Below are 25,341 nucleotides of genomic sequence, written 5' to 3'. Positions count from 1 at the left end.
GCTGAACCAGTAGTACCATTGTTTGAGTAGTTGGGAGCAAGAGTTGAAAACACAGTTAGGGGAACAACAGAGGAAAAAACATTTTGAAATAGCACACAAGGCAGTGGATATGAACACAGTTGAGGTTGGGAAAAATTTTAATAAATTGTAGATGAGTATGTGTAAAAAGGTTTTTCTTTTGTATGTTTTGTAAGCTGCAATTAATAAAAAAAAATGGTGCTATTGAAGTAAATTCCACATCTATATTTATTGTATTATGACTTCTGTATTAAAACAGCTTTGGAGTCAGGTGTTTGTTAAAAACTGAAAAACCAGCAAGAGCCATTACTTAGGGTGTATAAACCTAACTAGACTTGACATTAAGACATTAAAAAATTAATTCTGTCATCGAAAGGGTTTGTACATGACAATTAAACTGCCATAAGCTTTTTTTTCATGTAGAATTGTAAGGACCCAAATAAAGTTAGCATCAGTCTTGAGGGCATCTAACTGATTGGAAATAACATTTATGGGTTTCTAGCAACAACAATAAAACAATGTATTTACCAAAAAGTGAACATCAATACTTTGCATCTCAACATAAAAACATCCCTAGAATATTGGCATGGCCACTTCTCCTTCCAGAGCATGATGGTCCTTTCATTGGTGGATATATCCTGTTTTTTGCAATGTTTATTTTTGATTAACAAATAAATCAATCAATCCTTTGAACATGTGCAAGAAAAGCATATACAATATACCCACAGTTAAATTTTAAATACCTCCAGCTTAGAGCAAAAATTAAACAATATTTATGAAAATTTTTTTAAAAAAGAAGCTTTTGCTTTAATACTCCCCTTCAGTCTGGAGCAAGATTGAGAACTGATTGTGCTCTTAGTGGTGCTTTTAATGGATGACTGGGTAGATGTATACTAAAGATCATGTACTAGTAATTTACTTATTTTTAAACTGAGTGCATGTCCTTAGATTTAGCATTGATCTATGAAATGACAGTTACCAATCTTCATCGTAGTAACCACCTAATTTATGTAATTTCTAAGTATATGTACTGGGGCAACCGTACACTCAAATCTATCTATCTATCTATCTATCTATCTATCTATCTATCTACCTTTATCAGTATGTTACTAACTACCTATTGTAGGATGTAGGGCAGGTGCACCACTATGCGGGATGTGGGAGAAAACACATTTGAACATTTTGTGCATTTTGAGATAGAACTGAATTCACAGAATAGTCTTTAAGCTTTTTCAATATCCATTTGTGAAATAGCAGTTCCAAGTCATTGGCGTTTATTGCAATGTTTTCCTAGGATTTGGACAGGCTTTCAAGTTTGAGCCTCTCCAATTCAGCCTCTTGTATTATCTCATCCAGACGCTTCTTTTCTTTGCAGTCACTTATCGCCAAGTGAATTTGCTGCCTGTACTTCAAGGCTGCTGACTCAACATTTTCAGTCTTATGTATCTTCTGTGCCATGTACTGGAGAGCACAGCTAGGACACAATAACCTTGTCAGGAGAGAAAAAATATGTAAAAATATATTGAAATAGATTATGGCATCTTTTATAAGATTGCTTCAATTAGCAAAATGATTTTATTCCTAGCAGTGTGATAAAATTTATTGTATAAACATAATTTATGTTAGACACTGTTTCTTAAAATGTCAGCTATTACATTAAGATACTATTTAGTACCAGATCACTCGTTACCTACAGAAGGAATTATTCACAGAATGGAACTTTTTAAATACCGGATATGAACCAGACAGTAATCTTATTTAGTAAAGACTAGTCACTGCTGCTCTCTCTCTTTGTTCAGGATGACTAGTCTTGTCTCCACTCTCTCCCTTTTTTTCTTAAGGCAGCCTGTAGAAAGTGGAGCTGCTGGGCCTCTCCAACAGCCCTGCTCTCTACGCAGGCTAAGTACAACACAGTGATGGCGTGACTGCTGTTTTTACAAGGTAATATCTAGGTTTGCTAAGGCAATTGGCAAACACAGTGTGGATTTTTTTTCCATGTGGCTATTGAGGAATATACTATAATTAAATAAATGTTTTTGTACTTGGAGTTCAGTTTTAAATAAGGGTTGTGGTTAGTTTAAAGAGAAACTTTACTTGAGAAAAAACTCCCCTCCTCTGGGTGATCAAAGTTCATTGCAGGGATTTCAACTAACATTGTAGCAGATTCCTACTTTTTGTTGTGAATAAATAGCTGTTTGTTTTACTGGACTGATAACATACTCATTCTGAATGGGAATGACCGGTTTATTATAATCCAGGTTCTGGTATTTTCATTGCTATGAATATGTGTGGCTATGTCAAGATCAACAAAGCTTTTCATTTGCCCTCAAAGACAAAGTTGTGGATGCCTGAGTCTGGGAAGGGAATTAAAAAGATTGCCAAAATGGCTTGAAATTAATAATTCCACTGTAAGGAACATAAATGGCATATGTTTTAAACAATTACTACTTTGTTCAGGACAGGCTGACTCATAAAATTCAACCTAAGAGTTGACCATTTGATACTAAAGAAGTCTCCAAGAAAAGTTTCAGGTGTTCATGTAACTCATGCAAATGTTGGGGTCAAAGGGCATGCATCTACAATCAGAAAAATCTTGCACCAATTCAACCTGCATGAGAGGTGTGTTAAGAAAAAGCATTTGCTGTGCCAAAAAAAACTTTAGAGCAAGATTGCAGTTTGCCATTAACCACTTCCATTCCAGACACTTTTACCCCCTTCCTGACCAGGGCAATTTTCAGCTTTCAGCGCTATCAAACTTTGAATGACAATTGCGCGGTCATGCAACACTGTACCCATATGAATTTTTTACCATTTTTTTGAGACAGATAAAACTTTATTTTGGTGGTATTTATTCACCGCTGGGATTTTTATTTTTTTTTGCTATGTAAATGAAAATGTCCAAAAATTTTGAAAAAAAGTGTTTTTCTTATGAAATTTTGCAAATATATAATATTTCATCATAAATCTTGGCCAAAATTTATTCTGTTATCTTTTTAGTAAAAAAAAAATAACCCAAATTAGTTTATAACCAAAAAGTATAATTTTTAAACTTTTTTTTTACATTTTTATTTTTTTTATATTATTATTTATTTTATTTATTTTTTTACATACTGTCACCCTAGCAGTACAGTGTCACCATGGTGACACTGTATTACTTTTGGGGTGATGAAGATTTTTTCTTTTTTTTTTACACTGATTGCTTTTACACCCATATAGGATGTAGAAGCGATCATTTCTCTTTCTCTCTGTCTGCATTCTTGCAGTCCATTGAGAACTACTGAGTGAGCTGTGATTGGTCACAGCTTGTCACATGGTACTGTCTTGGAAATTCGCTTTACCGAATTTCTCCTTACCGTGAGTACTCGCAGTTGGATGCGCAGAAATCCCCCATAAAGCTGTGCGAATCTCGCTTACCACGACTGCAGCCAAACTACACGATTCCTGCCCATCCAAATACTTTGGTTCTGTTGAATTTGTGGGTGATGGAGCTCCGTTACCCTGGAATGATCACACGACACTCTAAGGCTGGTTGCAACTCACATAAGGGCTGATTTTAGGCTCAGCTCTCTGTTTTATTAAGAATACACACATGCCCCCCACATGAATAAAGTCAATCCCTCCCACCGAACAATACAATGGGGATTGCTTATACAGAGGATGTACATTCCAATTGGAGCATAGCCTTTGCTATTATCTATCACTGGTCCTCCCCCATGAACCTTCTGAGGTCAGCAGACTTCCTCCCCTTCCCCCCTATGAGCCATCTGAGGTCATATTTCCTGTCCTACTAGCTTCTATTGGTATGTAAATTCTCTGCACAAGCACTCCCTAAAAATATCAGTCTGTACCTGGATGGGCCCGATACGATCTTTATTAAAACACATCCATCCCAGATACAGTTTCAAGTTAGTAATGGGTTGTAAGATATGCATAAGCCTACACGTGGAGTTCACACCGCTTGCGCATTGCGTTATGAAGCCCACGTGGTACCATGCTGCTGATATGCGGATACAGGCCCACGGTCTACTGACAGCAGCATTCGCATGGAATGCCGTGGTGGTATACACGCCGGTCTATAAGCGCAGATCTGCCATCTCATCCATTACCAAGCCGAGTACTGTAATACATACATTGTACATGCGCATGGCCCAATTGCAGCCTTCAGAGCTTTAATTAAGCCACACGAGAGACATATGAATAACACGAATATATGACACATTTAAAGTTCGACCAACAATACAAAATTTCCATGACATTCCCTCCTGTTTTATCATATTCTCCTCGTGTCCCTTCTTGATCTTCTTCAGCTTGATGGGTGTAGTCTCAAACTTCAAAGAGTTCCTGTAGTTGTCCCTGAGAATAAAGCTCCACGGGGTACCTGAAACAACAAGACCCGACGCAGACTCGACGCAAACAGGCTTGATTGAAGCGATGATCCTCAAGAGCGTTGGAACCTTCACTACAGGAAGGCTCTTGCAAAAACCACAAACAGACTTGTGGTATGAATAAAGCTTGTGATCCCACGGTGGTCTGGGGAGATCCAGCAACAGATTCTCAAATTGCCCCTGCAGACGGGGCCACACAAGGCTGGTCTCGACCCAGACAGTTTTCCAAATCGCAGACACAAACCATGATGAGGCTTGAAGCTTGCTTGAAGGTCTTGGAGAATGTGGTCTTCAGAGAGATAAATTAGAGGGAAGCCAGGACGTAATCTGTAGAGAAGGTGGATGGTTGGTGAGGTCTTCCTCCGATCAGTGGTTGGAGTGGGATCCCCGGAGCGGGCATGGAGATGTGGTCGTCTGCCCGAGCTTGGCTTACACGGTCGATGAGGCAACAGGAACATCTCACCGTGGCATATAAAAGGCAGATGAAAAAGAGAAGCATCAGGATATACACTCCCACTTCCTTCAACCAAGATCCGATGGAGAACAGGAAATCTCCCAATCCTCCCAAACCCTTGAACGGATTCCAACCCTCACTAGCTATAGCTCTAGCTTTTCCCTGTAGTTCACTAACTTTGTCCATATGGGCCTGGACCTTGTCATCGGTGTCTTCTATCCAAGTACAACAATCCTCTCCGATGAACTCACAGAACCCCCCTTTGGCGGCTAAAAGGTAATCAAGGGCCATCTTCTCCTGAAGCACTAAAATTCCCATCTGCCGTTGTTCTTGGGCAATTTCTCTGACAGCCTCTACGGTCTCGTTAAACATACTATCCACGATGACAGAAAAATTGTTCAGGCGCTTCATAAGTTCTATTCCCCATCCTGTCCATGAGGGGAACCAAGCCCATGCCTGGTCGCCCTCAGAGAACAGCTCCCTGCGAACTCTCCCTGCCATCCTTACCTTCTTGTGGACCATCAACTCTTCATGGTCCATCACTACATAGGATGCGGGGACTAGCTTTATGAGGGCACACGAACCTTTCGCGTTCTGGGGAAATGTTCTATAGGCTGCCGAACCACACAGAAAATAGTATGGACCTGTCAGAGCAGAGCAGGAGGAGTTCCTCGTTCGGCCTCTGGCACTGAGCAACAGTTGCACAGACTGGGGGATTGCTCCCTCAGTCTGCACATCACATCCGTCCTTCCAACACACGTGGTCTGGTCGGTCAGTGTGGTTACTCAGAAGGGAAGTCTGGTTAGTCAGATTGACAGTTATACCTCCCTCGCAGGTGGTAGTCCCAACAAACTTGTTACCTGTGCCAAAGCTGATGTTAAAGCACACCTGAGGGCTGCCTAGCTGCCCAGTTACCCATAATGGACTGACGAGGGCCCTACAGGAGCTAGAGCTAATATTGGTGCTGAAACTGATGTTACCTGCTAAAAATGTGTCATTAAGTTCTACCGACAAATGTCTACGTGGGGGCTGACCAGGGGTCCCTTGCTTTTTCATGCCGACGCGGATGTCATATAGGGCATGAACAGCGGCCATTGCGGACATGTGATGACTGGGTGGGGGCTTAGAGCATACCCAACAGTTGGTTTTGTTGGCGGTTCTGGCTAAACGCAGGTGCATTTTAAATAAAAGGTTGGGGTATCTGCCGTCTTTTCCTCCGTTCACACACATGTATGACATACAAACAAAAAGAAAAAGGAAAATGACACCCCTCATTCTCTGGTGTAGCTGAGAAGCTTCTTGCAGTGGCTTGCGTGCACCCAGTTGTCTCGTCCCTCGAGCTTGAGTGAGGTAGGTGTCGTCAGCTGGACTTGGTATGGTCCGGTGAACCGTGGCTCGAGTCCGGTTCTTTGATGTTTCTTTAGGACGACCCAATCACCTGGCTCAATAGAAAGAACACCTGTTATTGTATTTGGATCGGGGAGCGATTCGCGAACCCGATGGTGTATCTTCTGCAGCTCCCGTTGCAGAGATTGCACATAACCTGTAAGCTGTGAATGCAAAGACGACAACTGTTGAGGAAAGTACAACCCTGTTTTGGGAGGTCCCCCAAACAACACCTCGTAGGGTGACAGCCCATGTGGTTGCCGAGGGGCATTCCGGATGGAATAGGGGGCAATGGGGAGACACTCAGGCCAAGGTTTTTGGGTATCGGAAGACGTTCAACCTTACCGCTACTCTCGGGGTGATATGGGGTGTGTCGCCGCTGACTCCAGTTCCACCAAAGAGATGCAGTCGTGTCCTTTGGAAGAGAGATTAGTAGTGGACAAAGAAGACATGTTAGCAGAAGAGGTGTTAGTATTGTTAGTCGTGTTGCAAAATTCAGCACTGTCATTGCTGTCCTCCCCCCCCTTCTCATCTTCCGACACAGGAAGAAGAGAAGCTGGGTTAAGAATAGTGCATCGTTTGATAGTGAGGTTAGTAGGGGTTAGGAGGGTTTTCCCCTGAGAGGGGTACCTTGCCTTGGATGTCCTGTTTTCGCAGGACCGTTCTTGCTGCACTGGTGTCGGTGAGGCAAGGGAGGGGATATTTTAATTCCTCTAGAAAAAGATGGATCTGGGCCGACACCGATTTGTCAACTTCCTATGAGAATTCATAGGAGTTACTTACCATGGTGGTCATAGGGGCGGAGGACTCATCAGGAATGAACTGCCACCGACCTTTAGGTAATTGGGGACAGCTCCTCCTCATGTGCCCCGTTTGGTGGCACTGGAAGCACCTGGGTGGGGGCCTATTCTTCCTGTGACCCAGATCCCTTGGTTTTTCGTGTGGGGTCTGGGACATAAGAACTTTGGCCTTGTCTTGTTTTCTTCTATCCATTTCCCTCTCTATTGCCGCAAGAGTGGAAAGGATAGCAGGGATAGACATCTCATTATATTCGGGTCGGGCCAGAACCAGCCTTTCCCGAATTTTAATATTGATGCCTTCCAAAAATTTGGCCCGCAACAGAATGTGCGTCGCGGTCACCTTTACCCCTTCAGTTGGAGCATCAGGTCCAACTTCCAGATCCGCATCCAGTGCCGTCTGCTTGAGACGGCGCCAGAAGCAGGCGCTTTCCTCATTAGGACCCTGGGTGAGCTTCATCATGTCCGTAGTAGAGGTAGCACCATACATTTCTGGAAGCTTTGCCTTTAGCTGTGTACAGAACTCTTTGCCCCCTGAAGTCATCTCCTCATGCGTGGTTATAGAGCACCCTGCAATCACTGTACTGGCCACTTCCATGCCCACCTTTGCCCGTAGGATCTGTGCACAATCTGACCCGCTCATACCATAGCTGAACTGGTTTTGTCCAAACATTCGAGCAAATCCTCTCGGATTGACTCGATAGTCCGGGAGCTCAGCCAGAATAGTGCGGATCTCTGCCGGGGTGAAGGGGACATGCCAAACTACCCGTTCCCCTAAAGTCCGTTCCCCCCGTGCATTGGGAGGACCTTCAAATTGCTGCACCCTGACTGGATAGGCCTCGGTCCGGGAAGAGTGCAAGGGCTGACCCAGCATCATCGGTGGGCTTAGATTAACCACCTCGCTTACTGCACCTTCAGGTTTGAGGTCCCTCAGATCAGGGTATAGCTGGGGGGCAGGGGTCTGATCAGTGGTTCGTAGCGCTTTGATGCAATCCGCCCTGTTTTTTAACCGGGTGTCTACTCCCCTTGATTCACAGATAGTCTGCAAATCGGTTGTTGAGAAGGCTTCATAGTTGGAAACAGAAGGAGCTGGGGTGAAGCAGGGAGAAGGGAGAGGTAGAGGCAGAGGCTGAGGCATAGAGACAGAAGACACAGAAGGTATGTCAAGAGTGACGTCACTAACAGAAGAGACAGGTGCAGTTATACTTATCTCAGCCACTGTTGGTTGTTGGGGAACCCCAGCAGACCCTGATCCTGCCTGCCTTAGTAGAGTCAGCCCTGAAAGAGCTTCCTCCACCTCTGACACTGGATCCTCCTGTTTTATTCCCTCTGGAGGCCAGGTATACATCACCTGGTTCTTCCGGACAGACACCAGTTTATGTATGCCCTGCTTCCCTAATCGGATTGACCTGTGAAGCCATAGCTGTGCGATCTCTAGTTCTGACGCCTGCATCCGTGGTCCAAATTCAGAGATGAATTTTTCCCACCTCCATGCGTCAAATGTACCTTCCCGGGGAATTTCCCATCTGGTACCCTTCGACCATTTATTCCACCTTTTGAGGGGTTCTGTAGACTTCCCCCCCAAACTCACCTTCATCAGTTGTGCAGCTGTCCTTACCCTGAAGAGGGCTGGTTCCCCCTCTCTCTTCATGGACTGACTACTGCCCATCGTGACTAGTCACTGGTATATATCCCGCGTCCGGGTACCTGTTTACCCCCTGGAGCACTCGGTGGGATCCTACCGAGAGGCCTGATTCCACCACTTTCCCAGCACAGCGTAATTTATGTGATACTTATCGATCACCCGAAGCGCATCAAGTGGCGGTCAGACTGAGAGCACACCTCCCACTCCCACAGCGCAATTTGTGTGATCCTGACCACCCGAAGTGTTTGTGGTAACCAGGATTTCCCTGGACCGCCCACTCACACAGCGTAATTTATGTGGCTCTCATCACCCACTGTGTTTGGCAGGCCACACCGCACAATGATGAAAGTGGCTTTTCTCTCCCTGCACACAGTAGCTAACACAAGTCAAAACAAAAAGAGGGGTTCTTGGATGTTACTTAGGGGTCACTGGTTGGGCAGAAACCTGCTAACTGACCTTTAGGAAATTTGTGTAAAAAGAAAAAAAAACTTTCCTAATACACACAGAAAAACCCTTTTTCAACCTGAAAAACTGTTAAAAAGGACAAAGTGGATCCTTATGAAAAACATGGGACGTTTCACAGTAAAACAATTACACCGAGGTAAACCGAAAAACTGCGCCAAAAGTAACCTTGTTGCTGACGCAAAAATCACTCCTATCAGCACCGCTAAACGATCCACGTTATACACGCAATCTTTACTGCAACCACCTAGAACCGTTTACACAAAAAGTCTGCTGGACGTGAAACACGTGACACAGCAGCTTAAAACAAACCCGCTTTACAATAAGGAACTACTTTTAACAGGAAAAACACAAGAAAAACATAATCACTATACAAGAAATCTATGTGCAAAAACCCAGACTACACCGCGCTCATTAAATGTGGAACACGTGAAGGGAAAATTCGCTTAATACACTTTAAATTGGCTGGCAATACGCAAATTTAAAGCTAAAAGCAAACAAATGAAACTGTAAAAAATTTGGATTAAAAACACAATATGGGTCAAATGCATATAGGAAACTTCATGCACATTGCATAGAGATTACTGCACATTTGGTAGCCAACGAAATGGCCACCAAACAAAAGGAGTCCATGTGGTTTAGTCAAGAAAATGACCCCCCACAGAGGAGCACATGGCAGATACTAGAATGACCCCCCACAGGGAAGCACATGGTAACACTAGAATGGCCCCCCACAGGGAAGCACACGGCAGCCTCTAGCCTCAAAATTGCCTCTTACATAAAACAGACGTTTGGACAGAACATACACTGGACAATTACACAACAATATGAAGCACACATACAACACAATTTGGGCACAATCACAGAACGGACATAAAACACCAACATATCACACTAACATGCACATGTAACAGAAAGGACCCCCTGCTGCATGCTTGCTGGGAGCAGTAGTACACATTGTACAGATCACATACACACAGAGATCTTACAACAGTTAACAATTAACCTAAGCCTTTCAGCACTGTAATAATTACCTCACGTGGAGGGGGGTAAAGCAATCACCACAGTACCTACAGCCCACAAATACTTACCTAACACTATGCAACAACTTTTACCCACTAAAACATATACCCGTTTAATTTTTGGTTGGAAGATTTTTAAACTTGACCAAATCCAGCCAACCAAAACCCACCCCTCTGCTGCTCTCCGCAGAGACAAACCCTCGTCTTTCACCCACAAAATCAAGAGTTTAGGACAAAAAACGAGGTCCTTGTTAAGCGGTATTTCTTGTTAGCTAACAGAGAGCGAAATCAGCCACACGAACACGCAAAAAGCGATCCTCTTAATGGCAGAGAGACCTGAAATGTGCCGGCATACTTTTTGCTAGTTCATGATGGCCATTCCCCCCTCGTTCTAGGTTAGCTACGCAAGAATACGCGTTAGTATCCACCAGGCTCGCCAAACTGTCTTGGAAATTCGCTTTACCGAATTTCTCCTTACCGTGAGTACTCGCAGTTGGATGCGCAGAAATCCCCCATAAAGCTGTGCGAATCTCGCTTACCACGACTGCAGCCAAACTACACGATTCCTGCCCATCCAAATACTTTGGTTCTGTTGAATTTGTGGGTGATGGAGCTCCGTTACCCTGGAATGATCACACGACACTCTAAGGCTGGTTGCAACTCACATAAGGGCTGATTTTAGGCTCAGCTCTCTGTTTTATTAAGAATACACACATGCCCCCCACATGAATAAAGTCAATCCCTCCCACCGAACAATACAATGGGGATTGCTTATACAGAGGATGTACATTCCAATTGGAGCATAGCCTTTGCTATTATCTATCACTGGTCCTCCCCCATGAACCTTCTGAGGTCAGCAGACTTCCTCCCCTTCCCCCCTATGAGCCATCTGAGGTCATATTTCCTGTCCTACTAGCTTCTATTGGTATGTAAATTCTCTGCACAAGCACTCCCTAAAAATATCAGTCTGTACCTGGATGGGCCCGATACGATCTTTATTAAAACACATCCATCCCAGATACAGTTTCAAGTTAGTAATGGGTTGTAAGATATGCATAAGCCTACACGTGGAGTTCACACCGCTTGCGCATTGCGTTATGAAGCCCACGTGGTACCATGCTGCTGATATGCGGATACAGGCCCACGGTCTACTGACAGCAGCATTCGCATGGAATGCCGTGGTGGTATACACGCCGGTCTATAAGCGCAGATCTGCCATCTCATCCATTACCAAGCCGAGTACTGTAATACATACATTGTACATGCGCATGGCCCAATTGCAGCCTTCAGAGCTTTAATTAAGCCACACGAGAGACATATGAATAACACGAATATATGACACATTTAAAGTTCGACCAACAATACAAAATTTCCATGACAGTACAAGGCTGTTGTGAATAGCCTTGTACCATGTGACCTCTGTGATCATTCACATATTTCACACGTAGTAAGCAATGATGTCAGAAGTGACATCTTGCTTACTACTTTGCATGTGATCACTGATTAGCCAATCAGTAATCACATGATCGGGACCTCGTACAGAGGTCCCGTCCGACAATTGGTGTTTTACTGTGTCCGGGGAGCGTGCACAAGCAGGGTGCGGGGAGGCAGTTTATAAACGGCCACCCGACCCTGCAGTGCCACCATCCGGCCGTTTATATACAATGGCCGGTCGGGAAGTGGTTAAACATATATGCAAAGACTAGGCCTTCAGGAAGATCAATAAAAGAGTTGTTTGGTCACATTAACAGTAGATATAATTATCAAAAACTGAAGATGGTATTTCAGAAGAGGATTCATAACAACTGTGAAGCATGGTGGTGGAAAAGTTATAGTTTGTGGATTGAAAATAGTATAGTTTGGGTTTGCTTTGCTCCCTCAGAGCCTGAATAATTTAAAGTCATCAAGTCTACTATACATTTTGCATCATATCAGGCATTGAACAGGAAATTAGTCTTTTAACACAAAAATGATCTGAAACAAATAAAGGAATGGCTCAAAAAGAAGAAATAGAGAGGGTTACGGACTGCTCTAGTTGATTAACTTTTAAATGTTGTACTGGGGCATTCAAACTGGCTGATTATCCAAGGAAACCAACAAACATCTTGCAGCTGAAGGAATATTGCTTGGAGAAATGGTCAAATATTTCACCAGAGACTAGTTGGGCAGTTTTACAAAATGTCTACAAAAAGTCATTTCTGCTACAGGGGGCAACACAAGCTTTTGATGCCAAGGGTGTACTTACCTTTTCCAGAGGGCACCTGTCACAAGTTAGCCTGCAGTTTCTTGTTTGTGTATTCTTACCTCCTTGCTGCAATGCTGTTCCTAATCCCTTTCACATGTGTGTTTGTCTGTACTCATCTATGGGCGTCGTCTGCTGTTCTCTGGGTTTTATTTCCTTCCCTTCCATCACTTCCTGGCCTGCCTGCCTATATAAGACATGCTCAGTCTAGGCCACTTTGCCTGAGCAACTTCCTAGTTGTCTGAGCTCCTGTGTGTTGCTATTGCCTGTATCCTGCATTGACTACTCGTGTACTGACTCTGGCTTCGTTCTCTGACTGCTTGTTTTCCGCCCGTCCTGACCTCGGCTAGTCTATTGGATTTCCATTTGTTTCCTCCCATTGTACTCCGCTCCTGCGAGCGGTCTCCTCATCCTCAGCTGGGCATACCAGGGGGCCGCGACCTGGTCCCAGCTTGCTGCAAGTCCATCCCCAACATCAGGGTCTCTGGTGAAGAAGCAGGCTGGGGCTTAGACACTGCGCCCTGGGGAACCCCAAGTTGATTATCTACAAGGGCTCACTACCACAGGTGCTGACATCACCATTACATCTATTGATTTTTGTTGTTGAATAAATCATTCAACAGATACATTTTTCTGGAAAAAGTCAACAATTTGTGTGGGGTGTACCTCATTTTTTACCTGACTGTAAGAGATCTCCAGGAAAATAACTTGGGTAGATAAGGGATAGGTGGAATATGTTTCCAGTTACCTATTTTTCTTCTTGTCTGCATATTTCAAAGAATTAGATCACTGACATTACAAACAAAAAATATTAAAATGCCCTTTTAACTCACCTAAAGCCATGTTTAAGTGATGCTGCAGTCCCAAGTCTACTCTTTTTTCTTCTGTCTACAGGAAGGGGGGGTCCTTCTTGAGCTGTCCAAATTATTGCCCACATGATGTAGACATATCCTATTGGTTGTCCAGTGGCGGCATCCCTTTAGGATTTAGAAGAGGAGTCTACAGTGGTAAGTTCAGTACAAGGGGACTAGCCAGTGCAGGCATATCTGCAGCTTTGGCTTGGCAGACCCCTGCACCCACAAATTGCTCTAGAGACTCACTTAGTGCACTTAGGTAAGTATATCTTTCACCACAAGGTGAACAAAAACATGCACAATGGATTAAAGGGGGGTGTGAGGAAGAGACAGGAGGTGGCTTAACATTTGTTTGGAGGTGAGACATCACAGTTGAATGGAAAGAAGCAGGCAATATTTATCTAAATATCTAAACCCCCTTCCGTGATGAATATTTCTGTAAAGCTGTGTTTTAAATACGGCTCTTAGCTGATGTATACTTTGAAAACACCTTTAAAGAGAAACTATAGTTTATTTTTACTGAGAAGGTTTTATACTGAAATCAAGACAAATATTAGAAATACCCAAAATTACTGTAATGTTGTATGCATTTAAACATATTTAACTGTATTTTAATGCAACTAGTTTAAATACCTAAATGTGACTAGATGTACAACATCATTTAGAAAGGGAGGATGAGAATTTTGAGCCAATCAGGTATCCTGCCTTTTATATGTATTTTCAAAGAATGTGCTGTGTGGAGGAGAAAGCGGAGAGATGACCTCATGTCTGATGCAGCTCCTTCACTGTCCATTTACATGCTGGTGGCAAGGAGGTGACCTAACTGTGTTGCTAAACTACAGCTGAGAAAAGTCAGGTCACCAGGCTGATTATGCTGTGTGGCAGGGCTGTGTAAACCTCAGGGCTGGATGGACAATACAAATCGTTTCGTAGGTAAAACAGCTCTTATATACGTATTTCAATCATGTATTTTGCTGTTTGCCAAGAGCTATATTTATATTACATATTAATGTTTTCTCCTTTTCAAATGTTCTAGCTTTCTATTTGCTTTTTGATGATAATAACCTGCTGTTTACAGAACTCAATAGCTTAAGCTGAAATGAACACACACAAAGTAAACTATTTACTTGAACTAATTATACCTGATTGCAAGGCTGAGTCAGACAGTCTTTTAGTCAGATAGTCTTAAGCAGGCCATAGACAAGTAGAAAACCAAATGAATATTCTTGTTCATAGACAGTTCTTTCAGTTTTTGCATCATTAGTGTGCCCGCAGCTACATGCGATTTTCATGCCGCAAACAAAAGTGCCTGATCAAACATGTTGGATTTAAAAAAAAACAAATGCCTAAAATTGATGAGGGAATCGTACGAAATAATAAAATTAAAATTAAATTTGCATCAGCTAGGAAAGCATGAACCGGAAGGAAAAGAACATTCACTGTCAAGTTCTTTCATAGGTAACATTAAACATGTAATAATAGCAGGCAACAAGAACAAGCTTTGTGTCACAAAATACACAAAGTGTGCTTGCATTATAGTGAAAATGGGTTAACAACTCATGTACTGCCAGCACCAGGAAACATCACGTTTGCTAATGGAAGGCTAGTACATAAAGTGCCATAATGTCTGCAAGCAGAGTGAAATACTCTGCGGTAAGAAAAGAATAATGTCTTCGTTCATGTGCTTTGATTTAATTAGACAAGGGGAAAGTACAGAGGGAGTGTTGTGTAGGGGGATGGATGACGTCAAAATACATTTCATGACTTCCGCAGATGAAGAAAAAAAAGTGTTTTAGCAGGGCAAATTTCAAGACAATGACGGCACAATCATATGAAAAAAATGAACAACATTTTTGTTTTTTGCTTGACAGAATGTTAATTGTTCTACTTGTTTATGGCCTGATTAAGCCACAATGAGAATATCAGATGAATGACCGTCTGTTTTTTTGGTTTTTGCATGCTAGTCTCAATGTGTTTCAGGAGTGGCGTTTTATAGCATGGAAGGAAATACACACAGTGTATCATGACATGCATGGCAGGAAACACACACAATAGCCAGATCAAAGGCACAATGTACAGAACCAATGAGAGTGGCTCTGTACCTTGTGATTACTTTGATGGCCAGTCACAGTGATCACAAATGAAAACATTTGAGAGCCTTCTCTTTCCTCTCACAAAGTTGAAGAAGAAGAAGCTAATGAATGGGGGGATCATAGGAAAGGGATCAGAGAAAAGCAACATCAGATTTATGGTGGGAGGAGTAATTAATTGTGGGATTTTTTTAAACTTTTCACCTCTCTCCTTTCCTGTGCATCTAATCTCCATCCTGTTGTTATTCAAGCAGTCTCCATTCAGTCTGTTAATTTGAAAAAGGGACGTGGGAGGAGCAAGAGAGTATCTTGCAATCCTAGGCTATGGGGCTGTGTGTTTTGTTTTTATTGATGTGCACAGTGTAGGGAGATACTCTAGTATCTGCATGCAAGGGTGGCTCCGTAGAATGCTGCAAGAGAAGGAAGCCACCTTAAAACAGGAAACCTGGTCTGGCAGTCAAAGAACCAGCTTAAACAGGATCATAGGCAAGAATTAAAGATAAAGACGCTGCATACTCAGTAAGTGATTAAATCAGCTGCTGAAAGTACTTACAAACAGAAGGTTTGATATCACTTTAAGGATGTTTGTGTGCAAACCATGGGTTAAAATGCACAGTGGTGATCTGCATGAAAAAGATGTATTGACAACCTACTTTTCATTACAAAGAGGACTTTAAATCCATGATATTAAAGGAAATCTGACATTTTGGAGAGATTCAGCTATTCAAGGAAAAAATCCACCTACACAAAACTCCCATTGATGTGAAAGAGATAACCATGGTAAGACATGTTTTAGATGTCTGAGAACCGATCTGCTAAGGGCAATTACTGCAGCTCTTCTTGTTAAGGAATGAGATTTTATTTTTACACACTATAAAATATTTTGCCTTAAAATAAAATTATTTGAGCTTCAGTACTTCCGTACAGTATTATAGATCTGCAATACATCTAGTGAAAATATTTAAGAGCAATCAAACAGTTGAAGCAGTATGTGTAAACATACACATACACTGTCAATGCTGTGTCCCTCACACAGGATCAAGAGCAACAAATGACTTTTAGACAATGTAATTAATATGTAGCACATTACCATCTTTGTTATTACATTTTATATACAGATTCTCTACAGGAACATTTTGTCCGAATATGCAGTTACATGCTATTCCATCCAAACATCTGCCACCACTAAAAGTCTTAAACAGGAATGGAACAAAAAAAAAAAATCAGTTGTTGCACTTCATCATGCAATTAATAAGTGTATATTATGGTGATTTCTGTATATGTTGAAGAGAATTTCATTGGTATGATCTTCAAAACTATGAGGAACTTTGCATGCGATAGTATTAATATCCATTACTCTATAACCAGGAGCTTCTAGATTGGAAATATACTTTTCTAAACTAAAAATATCTTTTTTAGAGAAAAATTTGAGGATAATTGCTCAAAAATTACAGAAAGAAACATAATTGAATCATTTATGCAGGAACTGCATGCATGGATTATGGAGTTTATGTGATACACACAGGGGCGGGCTGACAACTCATGGGGCCCCCGGGCAATAGGGGATCATGGGGCCCCTGTGTCCTTGCCAAAACTCAAAAATCCTATTAAAAAGGTACCAGGGGCATCTCATGGGGTGCCCTACTGACCCCGGGCCCTCGGGCAGTGCCCGAGTTTCCAAATGGTCAGTCTGCCCCTGGATACACAGGTATCCCAAGCAGAAAGAAAGCATGCCAACAAGGAATGATTCTGAAATACCAAGAGCTAAAGATGACTTCCAGGTTTGGATATTTTATACATAGTTATATTGGTTCCCCTTGATGCAATGTTACTATACATATTATACCAAACCAGGCCAATACTCCTGGAAGCTGGAAATCACTGAAGTCGACATCACTACTCCAGTGATCTCCACTTGCTTAAGGGTCCTGTGCTGTGCAGCTGGCCTCTGCATTCTGAACACAGGCATGGGTGCCATGTAGAAAATGCTTTGCAAAGTGTTCACTGTTTGGACAAGATAGAGAGCATGACATCACCGCACTACCTCTCCTCCTAGTCCAATCCAAGAATGATTTGCATTCATTCAGAAAATGCAAAGCATTCTCTGAATGGCACCCATACCAAGCAGCCAACCTCCTGAGTTCAGAATGCAGCCAGCCAGCCGCTCAGAATGGGACACAGAAGCAAGTAGAGATCACTGGAGTAGCAGTGTCAACTACAGTGATTTCCAGCTTCCAGGGGCATCGGCTAGGTACATAGTTATATTGGTTCAATTTACCTATGTAACTATATATAAAATATCCATACCTGGAATTCATCTTTAAGAATAAGTTCACCTTTGGGAACCTGTTACATGTTCCACCCGTTTTTAGGGTGAAAGATGTTCCCACTCCTGCAGCTCTCAGCCCCATTCCCTTCCTCCCTGTGACAGTGGGCTGGGGATCTTCTCTCCACACACGTAGTCATAATTTAAAAAAAAACATGGCCATGCGGGGCTGCGACCACCCATCCATGTCATTCATTCACAGATTTCTGTAAATAGGAGAGCTACAACTGCCATCAGTCTTTGTGGCTGATGGCTTGTAGCTCTCAATGAACTACCAGGGTGTCAGTGAGCACTCATAGTTAATTGATTCTTCCTGTTTTTGTGTAACTTCCTGCAGGAGCCCTGTGTTGCACCCATGATATGCTGATTGCCGTTCCTATGTTCTGCAGGCTCCTAATAAAAAAAAATATAAATGCATATTTTTTTTACCTGCAAAAAGATGTGCATTTTATTATTTTTTTTTAAAAACAGGTGAATTTATCCTGTAAACTAGGATTCATAAAAGTATATACATACACCTCACATCTTGTGGGGGAACAAAAAGTGCTTGTTATATCTTTTTAAAATATCTTACATTCATGTGGTAAGAATGTTCAGCTCTAGATCCCATTTTTCTACAAAAAGGAAACCACACATACACCACACATACACACTTCCATGCTAGCTTCCATGTGATGTTTCCACCTTCTGCCTTCTGATCTGTTTCAGCTAGCCTCAATGACCTTTTCTAAGCATTGGCACCCAATCTATGCTTTGGACTGCAGAGGGAAATTTGCAGTGCTTTGAGCGGTGCTCCAAGTTTTTGGATACACATTCCCATACCTGCACTAACTACAAATGTTGCCTGTCGAGGGGGTGGCAAATCTAGTCCCAAAGGGGCTGAATCCTAGCAATGATGGGCAAATCTCTCAAAACCCAACAATCACAATGAGAGCTTTACTTTTCAGAGGGTACCCACAGTAAAGAAACCTGTGATTGGTAAAATAAAAACAAAAAATTTAAAATATTACAGAAAGATCTAGAGCTGACCTTTAGGCAAACAGCTAAATTCACAGTTAAGACAACCTGTAGGTGACCTGTCTCTTCTGCCAAATGATTTGTAATTCTGTCCAGCCATGTTTGTGAGCAATACTCTTCTTTCAGACATCAGGGCTAGAAGCAAGACACCATTCTGTCTGTTAAAGTTAAGGAAAATGGTGGTGTCACTAACCCCGCAGCCAAATGACTGGACAATAAAGTAGCAGCAAAATTATTAATACGTCACTGGTGCTGCTCACATTTCCTTTCAGAATGTTCACTGACAGTCCATGTCCACTGCTGCATAGTCAGAATAGCTATTAGTTCTGCCACTCCATCTCCCAGTTTGAGAGTGATCGGAGGCTGATATGAAGACAGATTGAGATACTTGTGCTAGTTGCATGTATAAACATGTTTATTTTTAAAGGAACCCATTTCTTTTTAGAAAATCTGCAAGAAGTTCAGCTTTAATATATCTACGTAGAGTATATCTAAGATTAAAATGAAGAGTAGTAATGGCATAAATGAAAATTATTATGATAGTATTCTTTTAATATGTCAGCACTAATAAATGCATGAGGATGCACAGGAATATAGTAAGGAGTTAACTCTCTTTATACTGCAAACATGACTTTTATGAAATTTCAGCCACACTCATTAAAAAGATTGACACATTTACTTTCCTATTGCAAGGATTTTTTTGTGCCAGATTTCTAGCCACTTGTGTTACCTTACTGTTCTTTGCTTTCAATTAAAAATAATGATTTACACCCTAGGAAGTCTCTTCTACAGCTTCAAATACAAATCACTGGCTTTTACTGTCTAGCCAGATAGTGTACCTTGCATGCGCAAACCCCTCTACGTCTAGTACTGTCTGCCTGCATGAATATGTATTACATGGTGAGGATAGGTGTTACATATATAGATTTTAGAAACTGTATATATTAAGGCAATGTGGCAAATATTTGCTTTACTAGTGTATTGAGCATCTTTCCTAAATCTCTTGCATATAAGATTACTTGAAATCTTACCAAACAATTACAGACTTCTGACAGCAATAACAGAAAAACTCAATTTTGTCATCTTGATATTTTTTGCAATATTATGTACATGATTCCTCTGCAGTTAAAATGATGACAACGTTGTCAGATAGGTGAGGAACAGCAGGCATCAAATATCTCTGTATTTTGCGAAGGTTTGGACATTTGAACACTGGGTTGTGTGCATAAGATGGTAGGAGCAGGACACTGCTAATGGGTTTTTCCACACAGTTCATTCAGAATAAATGTACACAGAGTAAGAGCTTTGGTCTTCTGTCTGTTTTGCTGTATATCTTGGTACAAATACTTTAGTACAATAATGTTTGTATGTGTAGGAAAGCATCATTATTATACTTCTAAAACTTAGATGCTCTGCTTCTGTGTCTTGTGCCCAGAAAATACTTAAGCAGCCCATATATGATTCATTTTTCCCATTCAACCAGCAGGATGAACAAAAAAAATAGCTTGATTCCCCCATCCACACACTTGATGTGGATAGGGGAATCATTCCCACTGAGCTTTTGTATTCTAACAGTGGGGAAACTTCCTCATCATCAGAATACACTGATCAGCACTGCCAGCTATAGCCAGCGGCGCTGATTGTGCAGAAATGTTTTAACAAGCTGATTGTACAGATGTCCCTGCTGAACTGGTTGAATTTTGATCTATATATGGTCAGCTCTAGGTCTTTGATTAAAGGATCTTGTAGTGTTTATATATACTTAGACTGACACAGTTATTATGGTATTAAGGCAACCGTCTTCACAACATATGTTAATGTGTTTATTTAGCTTTTCACCGACTTGTCTTCTTGGCAAACCTTTGTTATTTTTTTTCCTTTCTTTTTTATTAAGTTCTAAATCATCAATATCAATACAACAATTCTCCGTACATTAACCTCCCTGGCGGTATTCCCGAGTGTAGCTCGGGGTAACATTTCAGTACCAAAAGCGGTAACCCCGAGCTACACTCGGGAATACCATGCGGCACTGCTCCGGCATGTGTTCTTTACTTACCTTACCCTGCGCTCCCACGATGTGTCCCCTGCAGCGTCCCCGGCCATCTCCTCCGGCCGATGCCGGCATCCGGCTTCTGTGTCCTGTCCCTGTGACGTCGGGACGTACGGGCGCCGCCACCGCCGCCGGCGGCGGGAAATTTAAAAATTTTAAAAAATGTCATTTTTTTTTTTTTACATTTTACATAGTAAAACATTGCTGTCTCAACCAATTTCACATACATATTGTCCCTAGTGCTTTGTCCTGCGCCCTGCCTGCATTTTGTCTGTTCTTTCTGCCTGGAAACTGAGAAATGTCCATGGCGTCCAAAAAGTGTCCCTTTAGGTCAAAAGCGGTTTAGATCAGCTAGAGAACAGCGATAGTAAATCAGAACCACTTGCAGAATTGAGTGATAATGATTCGTGGGGGAAATTCGTCATCAGACACTGAAAACGATTTTGCAACTGAGCTCAGCAATGTGCGAACTTGGCGCTCTATTTCACATTTCAGTGTTTTTGGTTTGATTATATTATTGAATTAAATTTTTTATTATTTTTATATTATTTTTATGATTATTTATTAAATTATAATTTATGATTTTGTGTTTCAAATTTTATCATACCCGGGATGTTTACTAGACTCTTGTTCGGACAGATTTCAGTGAGTTTTTCCTAAAAATTACAGCCTACAATAAAAAAAATACATATTTCCATGCAAAAAAATGGTACCGCTTTCAGCACCAAAAATCTGAAATAATCAGACCGCCAGGGAGGTTAAGTTCATACAATCTCCATATCAAGAAAATTTTTTTCATATACCCATCCCCCCCATTTGGTCACCTCCTATTCTAAACCTCTTTCTTCTTGTTCCAGTATTCTATTCCTAACCTCTTGTTATCTCCCTCCACTCACCTTCCCTTCTTATCAGAAATTAACCAGAAACCATCTTTCTTATCCTGTCTGAACCCTATCTTGCCCCTTTATCAATTCTGAATATCTCCTGGATGTTTTAAAAACCGTCCATCTGTCCCAAATATTCTTACATTTTTTTAATTTTATCCTCTCCAACATGATACAGCTTCTCAATCCTATATTTAAACTCTATTCTATTTATCCAGTCTGTGATTTTTGGAATCAGTCCTTTTGCCGCATTAATTAAATGAAATATCATCAAGCTCTTATTTTGTTTCACTGTGAGATCAGTATTATGGAATAAACAAACCAAGGGGTCCTTCAGTACACTAATCACTGTTATTTCCCATATTTGTTGTATTATTCGCTGCCAAAATTGCTGTATTTTAGGGCAATCCCACCATATGTGTGCCATTGTTCCTTTCTTCCCACATCCCCTCCAACATAAAGGTGAATTCTCTATTCGTTGATTATGTGCCACACTAGGTGTAACATACCGCCTAACTAAACATTTATAATTCATTTCTATTGTGTTTATATCCACTGCACCATGTATTAAATTAAATATTCTCTTTTTTTCTTGGTCATTTAATTTTGTTCCTAATTCCTTTTCCCACTTTTCTAACGATGGAGAGACAGTTCCAGATATAGCAGTAGGAATCTTATATATGCGAGAGGTCATGTGTCCGTACTAAAAAGTTGCTCAAATGGATACATGTCCTCCATCATCCTCAGTGGCTGCGGGAGCGCTGTAACAAAGTGTCTTAATTGATAGTAACACACAGAATATTTCCTTCTTCTTTTTTTAATCTATAAAAGTGCACAATTCCCGTTTGTCAGTGATATGTTTTAAATGTGCGTTTCTGTCTTTTATCCAATTACCTGCAATATTCTCATTCCCAGGAGGGAAGAATTCTGTTCCCCACAACGGTATTAACAGTGAATTATATTCCCACCCCCTTTGTGTATGAATTCTATCCTAAAAACATTACGTGTTAAAGTACTTGTATTGTTTGAAAATTTTCTAAACTGTTGTGGGACCCAAATAATCTTATCTAACTGTGACTCACTAAGTGAACTTTCCATCATTACCCAACTTTTCCCCCGTGAGTTATAAATCCAATCTGCTATTCGTGAAAACAGCACTGCATAATAATATCTCTTGAAATCCAGTACGTTCAGACCCCCATTAGTTTTGTCCGTACACAATACCTCATAACTAACTCTTGGTCTTTTATTTGCCCATATGTACTTAGATATAATTTTTTTATTATCTCAAAGAATGACCCTGGAAAATATATTGGGAGCATATGAAATTTATACAGGACCTTTGGGACTATTATAATTTTTACCAAATTTATACAACAAATCCAAGAGATTGATCCAGTAGATATTTTCCTTAGATCGTCCTTCAGCTCATTTATTAATGGAATGTAATTTGTTTGATAAATATTCTTTACTATGGGGGTTAATTTTACACCTAAATAACTCAGATCATTCTCCCTCCATACAAAGGGAAAAGCTTTCTGTAATATCTGTTTTTCTGTCTTTGAAACATTGATATTTAATATCTCTGACTTCAAAGGGTAGTGTCCCACCTCCTTTTGCTGATCCGCTCTTCATTTTATTAATAGTCTCTCCTTCCAGTTACAATCCACTACAATATCCTCCATATTCCTTGTTTAAAACTCCACGCAGGTGGTCTCTTCCTCCCTGGGCCTATATTTTACATTGTATTCTCAATAGGTATTCTCTGTAATATCTTTTCGCTCCTTACTCCTTTATTGCTTCTGGGTCACCCCACTCCTTTCTCTCCTCTTCTCCTCCTTATTAAAAGTCTTCTGAGGTACATATATTATATTTCAACGTTGACCGTCACTCACCCATCCCTCTCGGAATGCAGGGCTTTACCCTTTATCTTCTTCTCCCTTCCGGGGTATTGCTGTACTGCTGTGTAAGTAAGCTCTTTTTTTCAGAGGGGGGTCTTTTTGGTGGTGTGAAGGAGGTACCCTCTGTGGGAATCAAATTACTACTATGCAGAGCGTCTTCCGGGGGCACCCACTGTCCTCACACAAGCATCCCTGTCTGTCGCCAGCTGAATCCACAGATCACTGGGAGCTCCTACCCATACAGATCCCTCAGGCATCCTGTCCCCTCTGCAGCAAGCGAGCGGCTGTTCCCGGGACTCCCTTCTGCAGTCATGTGGATGCCAGGGTCCGCCTCTCCACACTCTGGCCGCATCCTCCGCACGACCGGGGGGGATCACTGCCTCTGAACTCCACTAGCTTTGACCCCAAGAAGAGAGACAAGCCAGGTGGGGGTTTACAAAGAGCAGCCACTTCTAAGTCACAGGCTCATAGAGAGCTCCTCAATCTAGCATCCTGCTGGCACCATGATCTGGCTCCTCCCCTGACTCTCTCTGCTTCAGCTGGCAAACCTTCGTTATGATCAGGCAAATATCAAGTAGAAAACCTGCCTTGGAAAGGAATTTCAGAAAGAACAGAAAGCCATTCGGTTGAAGAGCGCCAATGCAAGACAGTGTTGGTGGAAATATTTTATATATACAGTATATATTTATATATAGTCATAATATTTAACCTATTTATAAGATACACCTGTGTCACACATTTGGAAAAAAAGTTTTCTGAGATTTGCAAACATCTGTTTTAAATAGGAAAAGTTAAATACACCTTAGTAACCAGTGGGTAATCCTTTTAGATTTTAAGCTTTCATGAGTGGGTCTCTTCTAACCCATTTGTCTTGAATTGTAATGTAACTGTAATGTCTATCTTTATATTACAAAGCACTGCACAGACTGTTGGTGCTAAACAAATCATGTATTATAATACTAATTTTATAACAGACAAAAAAATAATACTGGATTAATGAAATGCCCTCTGCAATAGATTTATAGTCTGGTTCACTAGACATGTAGGCTAATATTGTAATGGCAAGCAAGCAATAAGCATGTGCCCCCATGAAAAATCCACATGCTTTTGACAGATGGGTGCATCAAGTAGGCTCGTCTAATAAAAGTGCCACTGAACCTATAGCCCTTGTACCCAGTTTTGGTAGCCTTAGGCTCTTTGGCACTCCTGGGGAAGGATCCCCAAATTAGTTTTTTGAAGCACCTGGCTACCCCATGGGGCCCAAGTGGGCCTCCAGCTTCTTACTGGGGAACTAGCTTTAGGGGTCCTTTTGACCATTTAACTCTTTAGGATCCTGGTAATGTCTCAGCTATCTCCATTTTGTATGCCAGGCAAACAGGAGGCATGTTTTGAGACATACTGTTCATGAAATGACCTGAATCTCTCAGGTCAGATGTAGATGTGTCTTGCAGCTGTTCAATGAGCTTTTGACCAACAAAATGTGTAGGAAGGAAGCTCTACAAGTACATAAAACACACGGAACCAAGTTTTTTGCAAATAAATTATTACAATAACAGATGAAAGGATTTGCATATACAGTCATGGCCGAAATTGTTGGCACCCTTGATATTTCTCCAGGAAATCATGTATTTCTCACGAAACGTATTGCATTAACACATGTTTTGCTATACACATGTTTATTCCCTTTGTGTGTATTGGGACAAAACAAAAAAAGGGAGGAAAGAAAGCAAATTCGACATAATGTCACACAAACCTCCAAAAATGGGCTGGACAAAAGTATTGGCACCCTTTCACAACTGCGGATAAAT

The 25,341-nt window shown here is 41.5% G+C and overlaps 1 protein-coding gene and 1 pseudogene across 3 annotated transcripts in view; one reads left to right on the top strand and one right to left on the bottom strand.

The window, feature by feature from the left end:
* Positions 1-25,341, top strand: part of DLGAP2 (DLG associated protein 2) — a 1,035,006-nt gene that overhangs the window by 267,138 nt on the left and 742,527 nt on the right. The gene's annotated exons all lie outside the window — the stretch shown is intronic.
* On the bottom strand, positions 1,165-23,885 carry LOC149460548 (uncharacterized; annotated as a pseudogene).

The sequence above is a fragment of the Staurois parvus genome, unplaced genomic scaffold, assembly GCF_062004578.1.
Source record: "Staurois parvus isolate SC_StPar_1 unplaced genomic scaffold, SC_StPar_1.0 ptg000226l, whole genome shotgun sequence".
In the NCBI taxonomy this organism is placed as follows: Eukaryota; Metazoa; Chordata; class Amphibia; order Anura; family Ranidae; genus Staurois; species Staurois parvus.
The sequence above is the reverse complement of the archived record's forward strand: the minus strand, read 5'-3'. Positions and strand labels throughout refer to the sequence as shown.